Below are 10,175 nucleotides of genomic sequence, written 5' to 3'. Positions count from 1 at the left end.
TACTGTTATTTACGTTAACTCCCACAAAATGTGGGAGCCCAAATTGTGTCTACTTCTTACAATCCGGCAACAAATAAACTGCACTGCGAACAAAGTATATCAACAAAGAAAACATTTTCGTTTCATAATTTCTTCGTTATATTCCCTTACAAAGCTAGCTTTAACGCTTCGAGGTTTCCTTTGTTCTTGCCGTCGCCTCGGCGCTTGACCCAGACGCTCTTGCTTAGTACTACAAAAAAAATTGTAAATCTGTGATATATATGATTGATAAACGTAATGGTAACTGTATAAATGTGTTCAAGGACTTTGTTACTTTTAATGATTGGAGAGCACCCGCTTCAATTCGCACTCAGTTCAAACTTTACGTTGCACGCTCAGCTACCAATTGCGTTTGCACCTTTCGTCCACACGTAAACAGCGTTTTTGGTCACTGAAAATGCAGATTTGTAAAAAAGCCTGCCAGGGTGGATATTTTCGAAAACTCCGTTTTTGCATTTATGTGTGGACAGAAAAACGGAGGAAACGCAGCGTCAAAGGTCTGCGCCAATTTTGACGTCACATTGTGCGCCACGTTTTTGTCTCTGTGCCATGAATTCCTACAATGGCAGACTTAGACAAAATACTGTTAATTTTAGTATATTCAGTGTTTAAATGCTTACACATACACACACAGTAACTGTCCCTTCACACATAGGACTAAGTGAACACTGTGACACGTCTGACCTTCAGTCCGAAGCTGAAACTCAGACCAGTCATAAAAGTAAGCACAAGTAAAACTTTTTTTATTCACAAACATATCTTTGATTGTTAAGAATTTATAATCTTGTCTTTTGTACATGTCTGTGATGCTTGCGTACTGCAATATCACCACATAATATAGTCCAAAAAGTGTAAGTTTGTAAACTTTTTAAAAATGCAAAGCCATCTACACTTGTGCACTTCAAAAATTCATTGTATACTGCACCTTCTTGCACATCTCCGTTTCCTGTGTGTGTGTTATTATAAATCAAACTGTAACTTTAAGCAAAAATATGCCAAAAGCACATTTGTAATTACTTATTTACCTTTTCTACTTATTTCTTTAGACCAAATCCCCTGTACACATATAGTGACTCAGAGGATGAGCAGCCCACAAAAAAACGGTTTCCCCAGGCACCTCGAGTGAAAATACCAGGTAATTAAATTATGTCTAGTGTCTGTGTACATATCTGTGTGTGACACATGGAAACTTTTTGGACAAGTTGTCTGTATTCTTAAATACTTTAAAAAATTTATCTTTTTCTAAACAGCCCTCACCACTCCGCAGTCTTCCCCCCAGCCCACTGACAGCAGTCATCATAATGCCCCTCCCAGCTTCCGGCACCTTTCGCCACTCCGGCAGAACACTCCAAACGACACAGCTTTGCAATCAGCATGCAGAGTCTGACGTCGAGGCCTTCCCTATAGATGGTATGCTTTTAAAATTGTTTTGAAGCTGAATCACAATGTCATTGTGCACTTATCTACAAAACACCAGTTTATACTCCTGAATGTCATCTTGTTGTGATTTGTTTTTCTGTAGATTCCAGAGACTCTGTGAGGCCACTATTACAAGGCAAGTTCGAACATCTTGGAATTTCAGATTTTACATGGTATAAATGGTAAATGGCCTATATTTGTACAGCACTTTAACTAGTCCCTAAGGACCCCAAAGCGCTTTACACATTCAGTCATCCACCCATTCACACACACATTCACGCACTGGTGATAGCAAGCTACATATACAAATATCATATATATGTGACAGGCAAAAACTAGCAAACACTTTTAGCAGTTAAAAGAACTAATACTTGAATGCAGAATGTTACACCATCACTTATGGATATATTAGTTTTTCGCCTCTCACTGCTTAAGCCATTAATCTTTCTGGAATTGTTCTTTGAAACAGATGCTGTCAGACCTGACGAGATCTCTTAACAAACTCCGTGAGGAGGTCAGAGCCATCCGCAATACCGGCTCCAATGAATCTGTAGATGCTGGGGTACTCCCTTTGGATTTGCCCTTGCACAACATTGAGGAGCTAAACCATGCAGAGGCAGCTCTTCAATCACAAGAGGCAAATAAGGCAATGGTAAGTATATAAAGCTTATGTACACTTTGTTACTATAAAGTGTAATAGCTGTCAGATGTGATTTAAATGCATAACAACGGCATACACACAAGCACTTGCATAAACATTTAAGACATGAGACACGCTAATTCCATCTCTTAAAATGTGTCTATAGGGGAGACGCTTTGCCTTGATTGGAGGGACCACACTAGAGGTGCGAGTCCGCCGTGTAATGGCTTATGCCATCACAAACGAGCTGGCCTCAGTACTAAACTGGGCAGGGAAAAAAACAAAGGACCAGACGAAGCAAAGAAGGGCATTTAAAGAGACAGCGCTGTGCAGATGCATATTTGGTAAGTTTTACCGTTTATTGTAGTTTTATGAGCCTAAAGTGAACAATAAAGGGATCAATTGATCTGCTGGGTGTGTTTCACATGTCCTATGTCCGGTTTTTGCTATATTACTTTGTCTTTTTTAATAACAAGACTTTCATGTCTGGTTAATCTGGAGATGGAGTCTTTGGTCTTTGGCTTGTTTAGTCCTCGGGTTGTAGTTTGTACAGCCCGAGGACCCCATGTTTATTTTGTTTTAAAGGATGCACGGCATACCATGCTAAGACTTATCAGTTTTTCCACTCATAGCTCTTTGGGAATCAAATGCGGCAGTTTGCAGATTTACGCCTGGTGACTTTCATGTTTATCAGCCTGGGAGTTTACATACTTTCTCCCTGCTGAAGACAGATAACAAGAGCTTATTCATGTGCTCTAATTCACTTTTTTTGTTTGTGTGTGTGTGTGTATTTTTGTCCTAGATGGCCTGAAGCAGCAGTTAGGGGCAAACTCTATGTCCGAGTTTGTCTTTACACAAGCAGCGCAGAAATGGCTCCGATACGCCCCAGACCGTTTGGGTGGCGCAGGATGCACATCATCCGTCCCCATCCCGGAGTAAAAACTACAAAGTTATGTTAAAATATAAATGTAAATAGAAAACTGTTTTAATAAAGTATTTAGCAAACGAAACATGTCTATTGACCTTTTTTTTTTTAGTTTTTTTTTTCTGTTACATCACATGCAATGCTTTCTTATTTTAGGATATTAATATTGACATGATACATTGTGAGACATTTGATTTTTATAAAGGGTGTCCAGTTTGAGGAATAAGTGCAATTATGTGTTTAGGTGGTTTAAGTATTGATGGAAACATGCAGTAGTTTAGTATTGGTTAAAATAACTATAAAGAAAGGTAGATTTCCAGTCATGATTTAACTGTTTTAATAAAAAACAACTGCGAAAGAGGTGGAAAATCAACACCATAGCTCAACAGTGTTTCAATATCAGAATCTGACATTGTTTCAATGTCAACAGTATTAGAAAATATAACGTTGAATCAATGTCAGGTTTCAACATTGATTCAACATCAAAACCTGACGTTGTTTCAACGTTAAAAATGGGTGCAAGAGTGACGTTAGATCAACGTCACACTTCAACGTTGATTCAATGATGTCGCCTGATATTGACTCAACATTGTTTCAATGTTTCCTTGCTATCTGGGTTATTAATAAAAGTATGTTAAAAAAGGAAATTGTAGCATCCAGTCGAACTGAGAAGGCCAGAACTGATGGTTGTTGAATGACCTTTATTATTCCTTGCCGTGCATCAGACAACGAACCAACGTAAGAGCTAGACAAACAAATAAAACAATTGCCATGTTATTAATGTAACACCATTTTAACCGCTCATTACGCTGCTCTAACCGTTTTCTATTAAACTATACAATACATGTCATGCGTTTCACATTACTCAAATTCAATCATGTATATTACAAACCTTGTTCCCCTGTCGACTGTAGCTAGAACCGTTCATTTTTATACCATTTAACCGTGTCCTTCTCTCCCTTTTCTCCGTTAGCATTAGTTTTCCGTTTTCTTCCGTCTTTTTTGTACATCAAGCTAGTGTTACGGGTTCGAAATTGAGGATGAGAGTAAAACAATGATAGTCCAGAAGAGGTCGTTCAAACAATTGATTTTAATGCACGCAGCGTGGAGAGGTGCAAACTGCAAAACAGTTGTACATCTCTACCCAAAATACACTCTAGATTGCTTTTATAACATCAGGGTATTGTAACGCCCCTTCTTGCGTTTACAAGCACATAATTTGCATGTACAGAACATTCATGTATTTTAAGAATTAAATGCAAACACAGAAGTTCCTCCTTGTGGCATACTCTTAAGAATATGGTGATGATCTAAGGCCTTTGAGGTCACCATGGACTGGACATCCTTCCGTCACCTGTAACTAAGCAAACTCAAATGCAACAAGAAGCTTTGCTCAGGCCTTTGCTCAGCTACTATTTTACTGTAACAATATACTCAGCATATGAGTTATGATACATATATATTTAACTCAATCATTTAAAGTAGTTATAACTGCACCTGTAATAAACATGTTAATATTTGATTATGATAACCCCTATAATATAAATTATAACATAATGCCAGCAGCTTCAATAAACACTTTGATGAAATGATAATTAATGCAATGATAAGATGATGGTTATGTAAAATAATCCCTGTAATTCCACAATTCCCTCTTTTGACATTCCAATCAGGAATGTCACCACACTTCGTGTTGCATCACTCCCTGCTCGGCTCTATGGGTTCTAAGTTCATCCTATAGATGCCCTCAACCCAGCCAGGGTTCACAACCCATTACCTTTACCAACAGTCTTCTTACACAAGGAATGATACAACAACCAGCGATGACCAACATTCCCAAAAATACAGCCAATGAACATATCACTGACATAGCCACACCTTTCCATTGTCCAAACACAGATGTCATCCAGGACGCCAGCGGATTTTCGATACCTGAGTGCTCATGCATTGTTTTAGACAAATTCTTCAGACCCACCAGAGCTCAGGTTACTGAGCCATCTGGGGCAGTATTAATAGGGATAAAAGTGCAGCACATGTCTCCGAACATGGCGCATACGCCTCCCCTCTCACGTCAAGGGTCATTTGATTTTACACTCCCATCAGCAAACTCGGACCCAATTGTTCTTCCAACCCCATCATGGCGTCCCTGGTGAGGTTAGAGAGTCTCAGCAGGTTTTAGTGAACCTAATGCGGTCAAAATTTTGATTAGGCGTTACCCAAAGAAATATACTCTCAAATCCTGCAGCTATCAGATTTACCAGCTTGTACTCGTCTGGAACTCCCCTAGGCACTCCTATGGAGTCTACCCAGGTCGGTGAGTCCAGGCGAGGATCATAAACATGTGTACCCTAGGTCCCTCTTTTGGCCAAAATCTGTCTCTTATGTCTGGCAGCTAAAGTTCGCGAGTTGTGTTATGAAATAGTCTTTACCTGGTTTCTAATCAGCATGAGTGGAGCTCCCAGTCGCTCTGTAGACAAACGTGGCCTGGCTAAAGCACAGGCAACATAATCAGATACATGTTGTTCTCTAGCATTTTGAGCCACCCAATCAAGCCAGAGGTTACTGTCCTTGAAACCAGTGACACGCTCGATTAAATCCTTAAGCTCCAGTCTAGAGTAATCTGTGGTCAGAAGTACTCTCCCTTTTGGTTCCTGTTGCTTTTGAGCTACTGCTCTCAAAGTTAGCATCTGATCAGTCAGAATGGTGATCGAACTTTCTGCGAGCGGCTTAGACTTTGGATCAACTAAATTTACCTAAGCATATCATGGGGTGATTGCAGACCTGTACATCATACGCTCTCCAACTACTATTAGCTCCTGTACACTTAATGACGTTACACAAATCAAACGTGAATGAGCTGGTAGACCCTTTAACATAATTTAACTCTATGCCATTATTACTGCTGAGACACTCATCACCTTTACCTGACACCTCACGTTTTTGTCTTTTTACCGATCCCGTTTTAACAACTACAGTCTCAGGAAGCGCTGGACTGGACTGGCCTCCGTGTTCAGACAAGGGGTCTGGAGTACCCTGCAAAATATAAACAGTAAACAACACAGCCATGGTTAATATCATTGCATACAATAAACATGTAGTGGTAAGGAACATTTTAATAAGTTTCTTAGCCCAAAGAGATTTTTATTTTGCTCCTGTGCTTGACAGGATAAGGGAAGTTGTTTTTTGTTTTGTTTTGAAATTCTTCCCTTCTGTGTGTGTGTCTACATAGGTAAGCATATTATAATCAACATAACATCCCTGATTTGCAAATGATTTTCTGCCCCCGCTGCAGGGCAACATCCTACATCATTTTGTGGTGAGTCTATGTTGGCTAGTTTAATACAGATATGTAACAGTTTCTTGATTCCATGGCCCACTCAGAGTTGCGCAGTGTCAATGTATGTGGAGAGTTCAATACACATTTCTTGGCTAATTATTTTCCCAGTAAAAGTGAAATCACACATTGCATTTGATTTCACTTATATATTATCATGTTCTGGGCTCTATCCATTATATTAACTTTATTCAATCTCAATACTCTTTATGTGTGTGAGCAACGCTTTTAGTTTTATTAAACACAACCCCAGTAAAATGCACACCATCCCCATGTCAGCCTGACTCTCCACTAAAAAGCACACTTCAAAGTTTTCTATCAGGATTTACGCCTCTTTTGGCTTCAAGCATATACATAACATGCAAAGGTTACTGTTAATGCCCGTTAGACAAGTTTCCATTATCTACAACATTTTGTTTCACCCGGCTCACCCTCACACGTTTCCTGTTCACTTATTGCATATTTATCTTTAGGACCTTTTACCACAGTAGTTGCTAAGCAGAAGCAAAGCAACCTGTGATCCACCTTTACCCTGTAAAATAAACCCCTGTCATGATTGTGTCTGTAAGCATGTTTTGCATTCATTCGTTACACTCCACGCCATTCCTGCAAATTAGGAGCTGTAAAGTTGAAAGCTGCATCAAGTCCAGGCCTTTGGCCTGGCCTATATATAAATCATGTGTGTTTGTAAGCGTGCGTGCAATTAACCTGCTATGTTCTCATCTTCCCTCAACATGTATCACCTGGACACTCTCACCAGTGAAGCTTAAAACCCTTTTGGACGGAACATCAACTCTAAACAAGCACAGTTATGCATTGTGTATAAAATGAACTCACCCTGTAAATAGAGACATCACTGTTATGACCAACATCGACCTCTGCACAGCTCAGACGCCAATTGCAAGAGCTCTCTAACATTAGAATCATCAACTGTGACTTATATAGTGTTATTTCGGTACTTTATACTTCACACATTTTTGAACGTTGTTTATATGGAGAGTTCCTCTTTTTGTGTCTATATTTATTAATATGCCTTGTGCACTAAAGCTTCCTGTTTTTCAGTCTGGCTGAGCACTTGTTTGTGAGTAGAAACTGGCCTCTACAAGCCTTCATCATTAAAGTACATAAAGCACCTTGCGTTTACGCCGGGCTGTGAGCTGCTCTGAATCACTTGCTACACCCCCTTTCACCCAAATTAATTTCTCAATCTTAGTTTAAACTATTCCTGACCTTCTCCTTCTCTCATCTGATCATCTCAAGTACGTCCTGTACCAAATTTGCTTCCTCTTTTCAAGTCCCACATTTAATTACAAGCTCTAAACTCAGAGCTGAGGTTCCCCTTTTCTAAGTCTGTATGTTCTACAAGAGAGCAAGTCGGTAAACAAGTTTATCATAAAAGTTTAGTTCTATCACATTATGTATAAATGCTCCATAACTTCAAACCTGTTTTTAAGGAATGAAATCAACTTAATCATCATGTCAAAATCCCTTCTTGGCTCCATCCACAGCCTGCATCCTTGAAACGTCCGACAAACAAAAGCCTGTGTGTTAACCAGAACATCACCTTTTATACTCAGTTTCTCCACTTATGATCCAACCTGTATTATAAAACAAAAGTTAAAACACAACAATTATCAGTCATGTGTCCAGGTGGTCCAACCTATGGTCTGCCTGGTCCGTCCATTCAGCTGTCCATTCCCACACATTCACTCACACGCATTAACATCTGGTAGTGGTAAACGTCCGCACAAATAATCACATTTTCCACTTTCAGTAAACTCAGTTAATTTATATAATCATTTATTTTCTTTTTAGTTGTTTCTAGGAAAATATGTCTTTATACTTTTGGACTGGATTGGCTCGCTGCAATCCTTTTAGACAGGGACCCACAATCTGTCCCATTGTAATTCGGACAAGGTCACCTTACTTTTTGTTCTCCTGAGACTATTGTCAGCGCCGTTATCCATTGTTTTCTTTTGCAGGCCTGCTTAGAACAAAAATGAGAAAAAAAAAGAGAGCTGAGTATTAGCTCATCAAAGTACAAAACAAAATCACCTGACAGGTTTTTTCTTTATAAGTGCACTGTTACAAAACCCCTGAAACATGTCCATGTTTATTAAAACTCCCTCTTTAAAAATAAAACAACAACCTCAAATATCTTCAACAATCTTAAATTTCACCCATAGAACACACCCAAAACGTAAAAAGCTTCACCGTTTTGTACACAACATCCCCCTTTAAGCACTTTACCAAACTCACATTCAACCTTAACATATAAGCACGTTCTCACAATATGTCAACACTAATTTATAAACCTCTTAATCAAATTTGCACCTCCTAACAATCTACCCCTCCTTTAAGGCCTCAATCACACACACACAGCAAGCTCCTCTGTCGACATTCACACGAGCTCTCAAACTTTTTGCATACTCAGCCATATCTCAACAATTTAACTTGGCAAGAGAAATACTTTTTAAACCTCATGCCATTATTCAATTATTTTCATTTTCTTTCTATACTAATCACTTGTTTTCATCAATCAGTGCAAAGCACTCCTAAGTCACACTTTTAAACTAGTTTAATCAGTTTATTCAACATTCACACCATTCTATCACTCATACAAGTAGCAAGCCGATCTTCATTGCGTATGTTTGTGTGTGCTATTTTGCATATATGGCTTCACAGTCTCACAGACACTTTCCCATTCTCCAGTTAAAGAGTCAGTTTTCTCCGTCCCCCAATCACTAACCCAAACTTTACTTCCCCACCTTAAATCACAGCCCTGCTGGTCTTCCACCACCAGTTAGGGCTTGCTGTCAGGTTCCTGGACACTGTAAACAATTCAACCAGAAACTTGCCTTAACATATCCATTCATGTTAACCTGTAATTTCTTCAGACTCCTGCATCTGGAGAATTGGTCCGGGTCTGCTTTACTCCTGAAAATAACAAACTAAAACATTTTCATTATTATCATGGACGCCTAAACGACCCATTTCTCTTTTTCTAGTCAAAAATACCAATTATGTCATGTATGTAAGCGTGTTCTTCCTTGCGTTATATGGTCATGTAAATGCAGTGTAAGCTGTTTTCTTCATTGCATGCCAGGTGATCATCTTAATTAAGTGTAAGCAGTTTCTTCATTGCATGAGTGTAAGCTGCTTCTTCATTGCATCCTTATGTATTCATATTTAATTTATGCATCTTTTCACTGAGCTCTAGATTCAAACTATCTCACTTCTGATTCGTTTCAAAAATAATCTCACATGTAACAATTTGTATATGTGTGTTTTCTATTCATTAATATAATTGTCAGTTATTTTGATTATCTTTACCTTTTGTATTGTTTACCTCTTTGTTGTGACGTGGTGGACATCCCTAAACGATCCCGAGTTCAGGGTTCAATTTCAATCCAATCATCTCCTATCTTCTCGCAGTCAAACTCGTCCAACTTCATCTCTCACTGGTCCTTTTCCATTCACAGTGTCCTGTTCGGGCTTCAGAGCTCCAGCAAACACAGTGTGTTTCTTCTCTGTTTTGATCTTTCAGTATTTCCTCTTCCTTCAGTCTTATTTTCATTTGCTGTGTTTTCTTCTCCATTCATCTTTTCAGTCTTTTCTTCCAAGATTGCTCCAAGCTTGGCAAATATGTCAGTCAGTGCCTTCAAGCAGACATATCACGCTGTTCTTCACCAGCATGCATGTTGCATCTCGTGCTGTCTTCCATGCTGCTGGACTCATCAGTCGTTGTCAGTGTTACTGCTTTCGCCTGCACTGTCTTTTAGCTTCCGTTACTTCTTCACGTCCACGATGTTCTATCG

The 10,175-nt window shown here is 39.1% G+C and overlaps 1 long non-coding RNA gene across 1 annotated transcript; it reads left to right on the top strand.

The window, feature by feature from the left end:
- The first annotated feature begins 1,112 nt into the window (after positions 1-1,112).
- On the top strand, positions 1,113-1,594 carry LOC120438001. Its single transcript, XR_005611572.1, has 3 exons — positions 1,113-1,174; positions 1,290-1,449; positions 1,562-1,594. It is a non-coding gene; the product is annotated as an uncharacterized LOC120438001 (long non-coding RNA).
- The last annotated feature ends 8,581 nt before the right edge of the window (positions 1,595-10,175 follow it).

The sequence above is a fragment of the Oreochromis aureus genome, linkage group 3 (genome assembly GCF_013358895.1).
Source record: "Oreochromis aureus strain Israel breed Guangdong linkage group 3, ZZ_aureus, whole genome shotgun sequence".
NCBI classification, from domain to species: Eukaryota; Metazoa; Chordata; class Actinopteri; order Cichliformes; family Cichlidae; genus Oreochromis; species Oreochromis aureus.
Note: the sequence above shows the minus strand (reverse complement) of the source record. Positions and strands in the feature narration are given on the sequence as shown.